Below are 13,628 nucleotides of genomic sequence, written 5' to 3'. Positions count from 1 at the left end.
AGCGATATATTTTAAGCAGTTGCTCTTGCCATTTTGCTTTAAGAAATACCTATGTGAAAAAGGGGATGTGGCTGATAGATCTTGAGAGGGTATAAATAGTTCTGTTCCAGGGTGTCCAACCTTTTGACTTGTGACATGACATTGTCATCTCCGTTCACAGCTATGCTGGGATGCATGTGGTCTCTGGGCTGCAGGTTGGACACTTCCTAATTCCTTTGGTCTGATCTCCAGTGCCCCAGATATGTACCTCTTCCCTTTATCCTGTGTTTTAGAAGGCCTCCCTTCTGTGATGGATATATTTAACTCTTAACCTCTTCACCAAACACAAGTGTTTTTCATGCCTTTGCCTCTTACCTTGTTGGCCCTCCCCATTTGTGCTGCACATACTTTCTAAAATATTCCTTGACTCTGACCCTCAGTAGAACAGGGTGCCGTGTTCCTGTTATACATTAAAACTGCTTAGGAGGTGGTGGTGGCACACACACCTTTAATCCCAGCACTTGGGAGGCAGAGGCAGGCAAATCTCTGTGAGTTTGAGGCCAGCCTGGTCTACAGACCGAGATCCAGGACAGGCGCCAAAGCCACACAGAGAAACCCTGTCTGGAAAAACAAAAACTAACAAACAAACCAAAAACAACAACAAAAACAAAAAAACCCCTAAACAAAACTGCTTAGGAATGTAAGTGGATGCTGCATCCAGCCCTGCAATATGAGGAGTACTTTGCAGCTAGCCCTCGTCTTCCTGTTTCATCTAATCTACTTCTGTTTTTCGAGCCCATAGCTCTTTCCCTTGCACCCACCACACAGCTGAGTGCCAGTCCTTATCCCACTTCCGCTGGCTTACCAGGTAGCCGTCCCTGATGCCTCCCCCCTTCCTGTGTTCCCATTAGTGTCCTTTACTGGCTTGCATCACTTCATCTACCTTGTGGACACCGGTGTGTCTTGTTCTCCTTTGCCCTCCTCCCACACAAGTGGCAAAGGTTTAATGTTGAACATGGTGTTTCTGTCCCTGGAGGACTGGACTTGGGCCACTAGCTGCCAGAAGGCTGAATCCTGGATGTTTACCTGTATGTGTTGTAATGCCTCATGCTGATGCCAGAAACATTTGAGTCCTGGCTTTGTCTGGACCAATATTCATACGCAGAATAACTTGTGTGTGAAATGGTGAAACGCAGTTCCCCAGAATGAGTTGACAGGCCATGACACTGTGGTGTCCATCACAGTCACTTGACCTAACCAAGGCAACATTACTCAGTCTCCCAAGCCCTTTTAGTGGAACTTGTTGTGTTTCTCTTTCAAGTGTCACTTCCTCGGCACAGGAAGTGAGGCTCCACTTGTCACCCAGTATCTAGGATTACAGAAATATGCTTCTTCCTAATTTCTCTTGTCTATGGAGCCATTGGACGACCAAGGTGGGACAGTAGCCTTACTTGGTTGTGATTTAGGATTGTTGTCTGTGGAAGATGCTAACCACGTTAACAAGATTCGAGAGGGCTTAGCACAGCAGAGGCCAGTGCTTGACTCTGACGATGCCACTCCAGCAACTCACCTGGTAAGTGACTTCAGCTCCAAACACACTTATGGGAGGCCGAGACAGAGGAATGCTGGGGTTATGTCTAGATTGAGATGTTAAGTGGAGCCTGATGCCACCATGGAAATTGGTCCCCTCTCCTTCCAGGAGAGTCTGAGGAGGGGTTTGTGAGACCCGAGTGACCAGCTCACTCTTCAAGTGACCAAGTAGAGCTGAGGATGTCGTGGTGGTTTCCTACCTTCTGGTCTCTGTTCTCTATCACGGGACCTCAGGGATAAATGCTGTCTAGAAATCCGCTGCACAGGCAGATGAACCCCACGGAGGTCAGCCTCCTGACTGGGCATTCCTTTCTTAGATTTCTGTGAGCAATGCCAAAAGATCTGTGGCAGCTGGGCCATGCCAGTAGGATTGGTTTTATACTGTTCCTGACCTCATTCACCAGCTTTACCTCTTCTGGGTCTAACTTGATCAAGGGTCTCAATCCCTGGGGCCTTTCCCCAAAGCAGCCCAACTAGACCACTTTTCAATGTAGGGAGTTCCTCCAAATGGACCTTGGAGAAAAGAATGAGAAGCAACAGTCACTTGCATTGTTTGAGGAACTTAGGTGGGAAGGCTGTGTGTGTGTGCGGAGGATACTCACCAAGCCTGGTCTAGATTTATTCCATCCCTTCAACATGGATAGTGCATGAGGCTTTGCTTAAGAGGTCTGTTGGAAGCTAAAGCCATGAGGAAATGGAATCCCTTGAGCTTGACCAGGGTCTTAGGGTTCCCTGAGTATATGTCTTAAGTGTTAACTTGAAGGTCTCACACCCTGAGAGACATGGCCATGTTCCCATTGGATAGCAGGAGGTGACCACAAAGGTCTGGCTGCACAGGCCCTCCTACCGCATCCTGAGGTCCCTCCATAACCCCTACACCGCGTGCAAATGCTCACACCAGCCCCTCTCCAGGGCTGAAGTGTTGAGTTGCCTGGCAAAAGATCTGTTTCCACTTAGGCAGGAAGGAATTCCTCTGACAGGCCAACAACTTTGCCCAGACAACTGTCCTTTTGTGAATCACGGTGGGGCACCTACTGAAAGGCTGATACGTTTGGGGACTAGTCATCAAGTTCTAGGCCCTGTGCTAAGCCTTCGTGTTGATCTCCCTCCCGGCAACTCCGAGACAGAGCAACTATGTACAGAGGAGACCCAAAAGCCAGATGGATGCTCGGGGTGACTTTGGTGGGGTTTTTAGCCCCTCCGCAGTGTGCTGGGTGTCCACCCCCGTGCTCCTCGGCAGGTGGAAGACACACCTGTTTGAGAGGACTAGGGAGGAGGCCCAAGCGACTGATTAAACTGACTTGTTAGAAACAAAAATCGAGAGCAGCCAGACGGCTCAGCTGGTAAAAGCGCTTGCTGCCGAGCCTGCCGACTTGAGGTCAATCCGACCCGAGACCCACGTGGTGAGAGAAGCGAGGCCACTCCTTCTGCAAGTTGTCCTCTGACCTCCACATGTGCCCTGTGGCACACCCCCCCCCCATAAGACACACACTGTAGTAAGTAACAAAAAATACAGACATTTTAAATAACACACATTTATGGCGTGTGTGTGTGTGTGTGTGTGTGTGTGTGTGTGTGTGTGTGTGTGTGTGACATGTATGCGTGCAGGAAGTTACAGGACTGCTTGTGGGAGCTGGTGATTCTGTCATCTGGGTGCTAGGGGACAAACTCAGGTCATCAGTCTTGGTGGCAGGCACTTTTACCATCTCATAGCATCCCTGCCCAACATTTTTTTTTTTTTTTTTTTTTGGTTTTTCGAGACAGGGTTTCTCTGTGTAGCTTTGCGCCTTTCCTGGAACTCGCTTTGGAGACCAGGCTGGCCTCGAACTCACAGAGATCCGCCTGGCTCTGCCTCCCGAGTGCTGGGATTAAAGGCGTGCGCCACCACCGCCCGGCAACATTTTTTTTTAATATGAAAAATTAAGACAGCTCAGTTCAAACCAAACCAAAACAGGGTTGCTATTGTGTACGGCAGGAAGTTTTAAATTAGAACCGAAATAGAAACAGCCCCCGCCCCCATTCTCTTAACCAAGGATGTCTAACACACAGGTACTTAGACACCTGTGGGCTGGAGGGCTGGTTGTGTGGGTGAGTGGGTGGGTGGGGGTGGGGAGGTGGCTGCAGCTGGCAGAAACCCGCTCACCTGCACTAGAACGGTGAAACCGAGAAGGGGGGGGGCATTCTGAAAACGCAGGACCCAAAGCAGCTCCTGGAATCAAACACCTGTGGATTTTCATGCACTAAATATAGTGGAAGTTGGCTATCTTATCGGTAAGTAAACACCACAGCAGGGCAGAGGCTGCTGTGGGAACAATCTTCCCCCAGGCTCCTGTGGGAAACATGCTCGGCTGTGAGTGGCCCACTGGTGGCTCCACACAGGGCTCCCCCACTTCTGCTGCCTCAGGTTCCTGAGCCAAAGGGGCCTCTGTGGCTCTTCCCTGGTCTTTGGTCAGTTGCACATTGTCCCCCTGCCTAAGGTCCCCTTCCCCCAACATTCAGATCAGTTTTCATGGCCTGCATAGGATCTGAGTGTGGATAGAAATGCCCCCCACCCCGCCCCCCCTCCAGCTCTGGAGGCATGCTTTTCAGCAGGATTATTTTCCATTATTACTGGAAGGAAAATGAGTCTTTGAATTTTGGATGCTGCTGAATCAGGCGCGGCCCCTCCCCCCATGTCAGGAATGTTAACTCCCAGGCTCCCTGCAGCAGCAGCTTCTCTGCTCTGTGCCCCGAGAGAGAGGAGACACTATTCTCTGAATGCCCAGCAGTACCGGGCTGGGTGAAAGAGAACACAGGTGAGGGCTGGTCAAGGGAGGCAGGGAGACGGACCGGAGGGGCTTCGCAGCTTGATGTGTAATCCCAGCATGCTCCTTGGCTCTCCTCCTGCTTTCATGGTGGCCCCAGGCTCAGCTGTAGACAGGGATGATGCCAATCTCAGAGTTATGGAGGATAAAACAGCCCAGGACCCGGTGCTCACAGATAATATCTGTTCCTTGATAATCCTCCAGGGGTGCACAGTGTCCTCAGTTAAATTCCCGAGGAGTATCCAAAGCACTGTGATATGGAAGTGAACGAATTCTTGGACTCTGTTGGATACCAGGAAGGCAGTATTAATACTAGCTATGATTTCCCGAGACTCAGCTGTTAAAGGGCCTTACCAATACCATGGGTGATGGTCCTGATAGCCCCTCTCTTCTCCATCCCCATTTAACAGATGAAGAATCATGGCTCAGAGACGTTGAACAAAATGCCTTAGACCACACAGCCGCCTCAGCCGATAGTTCACACACACAGTCAAGGTGGTGTGGATCAGGCCTAGCTACTAGCCTGAAGGCCGTGGGCACCAGCTCTGTCTTGGCAGACTGCCCTGTTGCCCGCTGGCCCATGGGTTGCAATCTCATTATATTCTCACTAGACATTCCATTAGCCTCCCTCCGAGGTATTGCCAACTCATACAGTTCCCCAGAACTTCAAGCCTCCTTCCTGGGCTCCTGTGCTGGGGGTAAGAGGAGAATGACAGACCCAGTTTGACCTACAGAGAACTCGCCACACAATGGAGTCGTTTTGTGCTTTCGCCGAACGAACCACTTCCCTGTACCGGGAATTAGAATCGACACTTTGAAAAAAGCCTAGAACCCTCCTGCTTGAGCACGGCAGGCCCTTTTGTCAATGTGTGACCTGCTGGTTTTGCTGGGCTGTGCACATTTCTGATGTGATGGGAAACAAAGAGGACTTTGCATGGCAGGGGTGTGGCCTCCCTCCAAACTGCTGTTTCAGATGCCCAGCCAGCCACTACCAGGCCCAGAGCATCTGCTAGCTCCCCAAGCAGGGCCCACTCCCCCTGCCCAACAAGGTTGTACTGTTCCTGCTCCCCCACCCTAAAGGTCTTAATGACTTGGAGTGAAGCCAGAAGTCCGAGATCTGTGGCAAAGGACAGGTAGATGTTGCCCGGCCACATGGGATCAGGGAACTTCTGACTCCACTTCTCTGGAAACTAACTTGATAAGTAATCTATTATAGGCATTAGGAGGACTTTTCTAGATCAAGGCTCAAGCAAACATTTTCGGCAATAGCCAAGATTTTGGGCTTTGTAAACCCTGAGATCTCCACCATAGCCATCCCATTTGGCTTTTACGTCATGAAGAGCAGCCAGGGATAATATGAAATGGGTTCAACTCGGTCCTGCTAAGACATTATCTGTCAACAGTAGACTTTACGTTTCATGCATTGTGCAATATTCTTTTGGTTTCCCTCCACCACTTAAAAACCTTAGTGACAGGCGGGTTGCCAACAGACAGTAGGACAACTTGGCCCACGGCTGTCGTTTGCCAAACCTTATTTAGATGACAAGTCTTGGGGCCAGCAAGACGGCTCAGTGGGTAAAGATTCTTGCTGCCGAGTCTGAAAGACCTGAGTTTGATCCCTAGGACCCATGTGATAGGAGGAGAGGACCTGCTCCCCTAAATTGTTCTCTGATGCCCGTATGTATGTGTATGCACACACCCATAGACCCCACCATACAAACCAAGCGATCCTGAAACTGTTTGAAATGGGATGCTCTACAGTGAGTGAAGCACCTTGCCTCTTTGTCAACCTCACCTTCACCCTTTCTCTTAGCAAGGTAGCACACTGCCAGTCCCGTTGGACTCTGAGGTTAGTGGCTGCGGTTGCTGAGGTCCCAGAAATGTTGGCAGCACTGCTGACTGTCCCTAGTGGTCCCCTTGGCCTGTCTTCTGTTATGTCCCTCAGTGATGAATGACATGCCTATCAACTTGATGGGATCTACATACGCCCACTTAGGAGGCAAGCCTCTGGGCATGCCTGGGAGGGCTTCTCTAGACTAGATTAGACTAACAGATGGTAGACCCTCCCTGAATGCAGGTGGCACCATCCTTTGGGCTGGGGTCCAGACTGTATAAAAGGAATGAATTACTCTCTGCTCCTGACTTCACATGCAAAATGACCAGTAGCCTGTGGCACACCTTCCCCACAGTGATAGGGTTCCTCTCATGCTGAAAGCCAAAATAAGCCCTTCCCTTCCTTAGATTTTTAGTTTTTCTCTTTTACTTTTTGGTATTTTGATGCAGTATCGCGATAAGTAACTAACACTCTCACCTGGCTGAGAAAGCTCCTTAGCTATCACCATTTTAGCCTCCCTGTGTTCTCCACCCAGGTCCTTACTCATTTGGTATATTTGCCTAGCATGCATGAAGCCCTGAATTCAGTCTCCAACACTTCGTAAAAGCAGGTGTAGTGGTGTATGTGCCAGGAATCCCAACACTTGGGGGGGTAGAGGCAGGAGGATCCAGGGTTCAAGACCATCCTCAGTTATATACTGACGCCAGCCTGGAATGCATGAGACCCTTTCTCAAACAAAACAAAACAAAACAAAACAAAACAAAACAAAACAAAACAAAACAACAAAACAAAACAAACAAAACAAAACAAAACAAAACAAAACGAACCTGTTAGCAGCCTAGTTCAGTTCCTCAGAGCTCTGCTCACAGTCCCTATGGGCTTCCAAATACACCTGCCACTGTTGAGTCCAATGTGTCCTTTCTGTCCCCAGGCTGTGCTGTAGGGTCCCATGGTGCTCCCCCAGGGTTAAGGCAAACTCTTTGTTTCAGAATCCTGTAGGCTGGCCCTCAGCTCATAGACTACTCCTTTCTCAGGGACCTTGGGATGATCTCAGAGAGTTATAGCCACCTGGGCTTTAAAGTTGGCACTCTGTGGCCTGACTTATACTTTCTTGGTCTAAGAGCTCAGCTTCTGCTATAGCAATGATGGCCAGACAGAGCCAGTGGTCGAGACGGATGGAAGATCACACATGGACTATCAGTATCAGTTCTAACTTAGCCCTAAAGAATCTGAAAAGCGAGAGAGCATTCTAGAACAAAATCAGGGCGACTCTACATGCCCTCCAGGTTTTCAAGGGCTAGATGGCTACAAAGTGGGTCAGCCCCAACTCCATTCTTCCTACAAGTTGAACCCACGAGGGTTCCAGCTATGGACTAGGGAAGGAGTCCCTGCTGCCCAGCGAGGGAGAAGAAAGCACGGGATTCCACCAGACAGACAGCTGCAAGCACTCCCTTCCCCTGGGATTCTCTCCCATCCAACAGAGAACAAACAGGCAAGTCCTTTGCACTGTCATTTCCTGACCCCTGTGACCCTTGGCAAGTGTTTTCTGTCTCCTCTGCTATACAAATGAAGATGCTTCCGCTAAACGGTTAGTACAGGAATTAGAGGCCTTAGCACTAAGTAAACGGTTGGTAAATGCCCATGTGTGTGCCTGCCATGCCCACGAAGGTATCTGTGTTTAAACACGGTGACCCTTGTCTACAGTATCGATCATTGTTTGGGGCTTTACGGTGTCTGATTAGAGTCATTTGAAATACTAATTCAAAGTTCAGACTCCTCAGACTTTAGCCCCAGGTTGTGATTCAGTAGGTCTGGGAAGTGGGCATCGAACCAGGTCTGGGATATTCTCACATGCAAAGAGAGTTGGAGCCCCAAGCAGCTAGCAGGCAGGTGTCCAGGGAGCTGAACCAAAAAACAAAAACTTTAACAACAAACCCTTGATTGTTTCGAAGGAAAAAGGTGACCAGAGGGGTCAGGCTAAGGAACTAATTTCCACACTTCAGATTAGTGTTCCTTCAAAAGTTTGCCCATATGGACTCAATGAGAAAGACAAGTTGGCCCTGTCATGGTCCCTACTATTAGGTCAGAGTGTGGACAGACCCAGTTTTTGTTTGTTTTCATTTACTATTGACTATTATTAGTGCATTGCCTTTTTATTTCAGACTTTTCCCCCTTTCCGGGGGTTGTGGGGTGGACAGATTCTGAATGTCACACAAAACAAGGGAATTTGTGGTTTGTAGAACAAAACTGAATTCAAGAACTGACGTCGGCCCAGAGGGTAGCTAGGAGGGGTTTTTCACTTCCCTTGGGGGCAAAAAAAAAAAAAAAAAAAAAAAAAAAAAAAATCCAAAGTCTTGAAGGATTCCCTCTGGAAGGAGATGCTAGCAGGAGGACCATGTGGCCAAGCAAGTCTTGCTTCTAGAACCTCCTGGAGCCCTGCTGGAGTGGGCCAGCGGCTTCACCTGCCTGAAAAGCAGGTCTCATACAAGTCGTTCAGTGTGGGCTTGAGTTTGCAGAGCTGCTGAGCCAAGCTGGACGCTTTAATGAGAGAGGCGGCTACATTAAAAAAAAAAAACAGAAACAAAAGGCAGCTAAATCTAGAAAGAACAAGATTCACAAACAGAACAACACAGAGTGTGCTCTTCGTGTTGCCCCGTGTGGTCAGATCTGTCTAGCTCTACTCCACAGTGCCTGTAGCAGGGAAGCTCTGGACCACAGCTCCAAACGGCTGGGGCACCAGAGGGACCCACAATGAGTCCCCACTGCTCCAAGTCCACTCCCTTGACCTCTCGACAGCCTGGTTCGTCCGAGAATCCTGGGGCAGATTCCCGGCCATCTTCATCCATGACCTTTCCATCTTTCCACCTGCTGAGAGCCTTCCCGGCCCAGACTTTGCCTTAGACTCTGACCCTTCCTGGTGCACTAGCCAGGGCATTCATAAACCACAGGAAATCACCTGTGGCAGGAGTTTGGCTCCCCCATGGGTTCCGAGAAGCCTGCACTTTGTCCTTGCCTCCAACTGAAGCGCTACTCAAGTCACCCGCTGTCAGAAACCTTCCGGGACTCCATATTGCCTCATCACTGTCAGCCTCGGGTCGCCTTCAGAACTAAACTCCACTCCTGTACCCCCCAACAACCCACCACAGCTTCCAGGGTGCTAAAGGGAGCATGTTGGCCAGGTGCTAGTCTGTTTCCTATTATTTTAATGAAATTCTTAGGGCTAGGTAATTTATAAAGAGAAAGAAAAGGCTTGTGTAGCTCATAGTTCCACAAGGCCAAGGGTGTGGCATCAACTGACAATACAACGGCACAGAGGAAGCCAGGGTATGTCAGGATCTCAGGAAAACGCTGTTGATCCTGTCCAAGAGTGGGACCCCCAACAGCCTACCTCCTTCTTTCCAGGCCCTAGCTCTTAGAGATCCCATGACCTTGTACCACGGCAACAGAGACCTAGGTTCCAGCAGGTGAATCTTTGAAGGTCACACTCAAGCCCTCATTTTATATTTAGCCATCATATCTCATGGTATAGGATGTAGGTGGGCACTGGCCTGGCTACCAGGAGATCACATTTGCTGTGACTTGAATGTGCCCCCCAGAGCTCCTGTGTTGGGAACCTGACTCCCATTTCAACAGTGTGTGAAAATAGGTGTTGTGAGAGGTGATCAGGCCGTAATGGGCTGCCCTCATGAGCGGACCGTGTCATAACCACAGGAGTGGGTGGATTTATTATACACATGAGTTTGGCCTCCTCTTGCCCTCCTGCCCTCTACCACATGATGATGCAGCAGGGAAAGGCTTTGCCAAATACCTGTGCCATGCTCTTGGTGTACCTGTCCCCTGGAGCTACCAGCCAAGTAAACTTACATTGTTTGTAAATGATCTAGTCCCAGATACTGTGTTTCAGCAACAGACAATGGATTCAGACAATCTCCTGTTCTGGTGTACATGGCCTTGTAGGCCCCTGATCTTCACGAGGCCTCCAAGTCCTCATGTGCAAAATGCATCTATTGATCAGCCTATCTGTAGAGGCCTTGCCCGATGCTCCCAGCCTATCCTGTTGATTCAGCTGCCTTTGTGACTCAGAAGAGCTGTGGGGCACTCAGTTGCTCAGAGGACAACTGATTGGAGGATGCTTGCCCATATTAGAGATAGGTGAGAGCCTAGAACCTTCCTTTGAGCAAAGACTTCTCATAAGGGAGAAAGAGGTAACTCTTCAGAGTGTGACAAAGAGTGCTTACCCATGCACGGGCTGACCACTGTGGTAGGTGCTTGAGAGCCAAAGATGGATGGGGAACTATCCCTGCTCAGAAAAGCTCAAAGACAACTAGGAAAGATAATATAAAACTACCCAAGTGTGGTGGTGTGAGTAGGTGTAGCCATGGAATGCACTGTTAGGGTCTCACTGGAAAACACCCCAGGAGCTGTGTATGGAGGGATGCATCTGATTTGGCTACATGCAGGCTAGAAATGGGAGACAATGGGAAGCCCTTAAATGCTGTTGAGCAGCCAAGTGACCAGTAAGATCTGAGTTTTGGAAAGACCATCATGCTAGCCATGGGGTGAATGACAGGGTGGAGGTGAGACAGGAGCAGGGAGGCCAGATAGGAGGCTGCAACAATGGTCCAGCCAACACATGTGAACTAGGTCTGCGCAGTTCAGTTATAGAACCCTTGAAAAATGAGGACATCACAGAAAATGAATTGTTCTGTAGACTTACAGGTATGTGGAATGCTTGCATATTTTTATGAGTCATTGTACTTTATTTCTGGAAATACTCTTCCATTCTCCTAGGTTCACCCATACCCCTTCCAAAGCGCCCTGGACCACTTCAGCCTCATGATGAAATCCAAGTGTTTGTTAAGGACATCCTTTTGGGATTATGGAATGGACACCTCTTTGCTGATGGACTGGTTCATACACTGTAGGACATTCATCATCTTGGCTCTTCAGAAACTACATGGTTGTAGCAGGCCCTAGTAATTATGGCCATCAACCCCCACTTAGTGGAAGTCAGTATTGACTGGGTGCTGTCCATACCTCACTTGTGTACAATGTCTTCCAGATAGCAGCCATCTCTTCATCAGCTCAGCTCCAAGTGACCGCCATCGGCTTGCTCAGACAGCATAGCTTCAGAGTTTGGAATACCACCCAGTCAGCCTGCACGCATGGCTGGAATATCTCCAGTCTACCTTCACACTAAAACTCTAGGCTATGGGTCATTTTCCTTTAGATCATCAAGGCATGTCTTCACTGTCATTTTTTTTTCTCTTTCTAGTAAAGCTGTTGGGAAGTTTCATGTCATACTGATGCCTCATCTTTGTATGTGATCGCTCCCTCTTTCCCTACCATTTAAGAACCTTCCATGACAAAGTGTCTGCTCTGGGTGTGTCTCTGTTGGTACCCATGTGCCGTGTCCATCTATCTGACTACGTCTGCATGTATTTATAATAACTGTGTGATGAGTACTTCATGGGCCATTTAAGTCTAAAAATCATGGCCATTGGTTATGAGAAATGCTACCATTTCCTTTAAAATAACATCTCCCCTCTCTCTTGTGGATTTTGATTACTTAGATGGTGAGGTTCTGGGCTAATCGTCTGCACAGAACAGGATTGTCACAGGTTCTGGAATGCTGGGGCACAGTCTCACGCAGTTCCGGCCATCTCAGTCAGTCCTGCATCTGAGCCCACCAGGGAGTGAAGAGAGCTGCTTACATGCATCTCAGGTCATAAGGCTATTGGCCATATGAGGCCACAGCCCAGGGGCATGTACTTCAAGGTCATAGGCAGGCAGAGCAGTTACCTGCTACATCTCTAGGGCTTTGCTTCAGGGTCATAGAACAGATATCCACTACAAGACCAAATGCACTCTTCTGGCCTTCACAGGCACTAGGCATACATGTGGTGCACATACATACTTGCAGACAAAACACCCGTACAAATGGCATAATAAAACAAAAAATATAAAAGAAACTACAAAAGCTAAAAAAACATACTTTAATTTAAAATTTTGGAATTTCTGTGGAATTTTCTTATGCTTCTTACACTCTTTCCCTTCATGCCTCTTCTGTTGGTCTTTTATCCCATCTTTCATTCTAAGACTTTCTTCAGAAGGTGGAATACCCTTCCTGTGTTGGAATGAGTTATTCAGATATTAATTAGAAGCGCCTGTCAGCACACGGGGCTGACTTTCATCCAATCTTTTCTGTTCCCAGCCATGCTTTGAGAGGCTCTCCCAGAAGTGGACATCTGTAGGTGTTTCCTCCAGGCTGGTTCACTTTCCCAGCAGCAGTCTTAGCTGTCTGTCTGTCTGTCTGTCTGGAGGCACAAGCCCAGCTTATAGTGAGGTAAGTCAGCTTGCACTTCACTTTCAGAATGAAAAAGTCTTGACCACTCCTTTTATTATTATTATTATTATATAATGATTAGTGTATTGTTTGTCACTCCAAATCCAAAGTCATTCTAGCTCTCTTTATCCACTCTGGTGGAGCAGGAGCACTTGCCCTCAGTGCAGACTCAGGCAGGGGGTTGCTCTTTATGACCACTCCTCACACATGGATCCCCTGGCTATCTACTCTTCTATCTTCTCACTTTCTGAGGCCCCTGTGTCTTTCTGAGGCTCCTAGACTCACCCTGCCGGCTTCCTGGCCATTCCTCCCGCTCCCAGCTTTGATTTCAATGTCTCTGGAATGTTAGTCAACTACCGCTCCTCCAGCTGAGGCTTCTGAAGGTGCAGGGATCATCCTCGGAAACTGCTGGTTTTCCTATTCTGATTGTTATTATGGATTTTTTTTTTCAATTCCTGTTCTGCCATTTCTTCTGGGATCAAGGCAGAGGCTGTTGTAGCCTTTTCGAGCTGGTTTCTTCCACTCAGCAGTATGTTCATTGATGGGCTCCTGCTGGTCACAGTTGTTCTATGTGGGAGCCCATGGGGAAACAAATTCTTGAGGTGCTGATGGGAGAGAAAGGTGTGGGGGAAGCTGGGGGTGGAGCATGTTGGGGTGTATGAAGCAGTGGGTATGAAATGAGCTGTTGAGACTTGAGTTCGCCTGTATTGACTAGGTAATCCTCATTAGTTACCCAGTCTCACCACGTGTTAACTAACACATTGATAAAGCAGAGGAAAATGGAAACGGACACCCAATATCTAGAAGTGATTGGCTCAAATCTGTGCCTGAAGTGCTTAGCAGAATGCCTGGAATGTAGTAGACTGTAAATTCAGTAAATGGTCTTAGCTGCTTCGAATGGAGAGTTGCTGAAATGAAGCCAAGAGGCACACTTGCCTCTGGTTACATAATCTGTCCTGTCCATGAATTTGAATTTAATCTCAGAGCCATGCAATGGGCAGATCACCCCCCACCCACCCACCCACCCACACACCAGAAAACCCTTGTTTTCTGAGAGAAGAGCATCTGGTGCTGA

This window comes from Peromyscus californicus, unplaced genomic scaffold (genome assembly GCF_007827085.1).
Source record: "Peromyscus californicus insignis strain IS unplaced genomic scaffold, ASM782708v3 Scaffold_9__1_contigs__length_137607984, whole genome shotgun sequence".
In the NCBI taxonomy this organism is placed as follows: Eukaryota; Metazoa; Chordata; class Mammalia; order Rodentia; family Cricetidae; genus Peromyscus; species Peromyscus californicus.
This window is presented reverse-complemented; position numbering follows the sequence as displayed.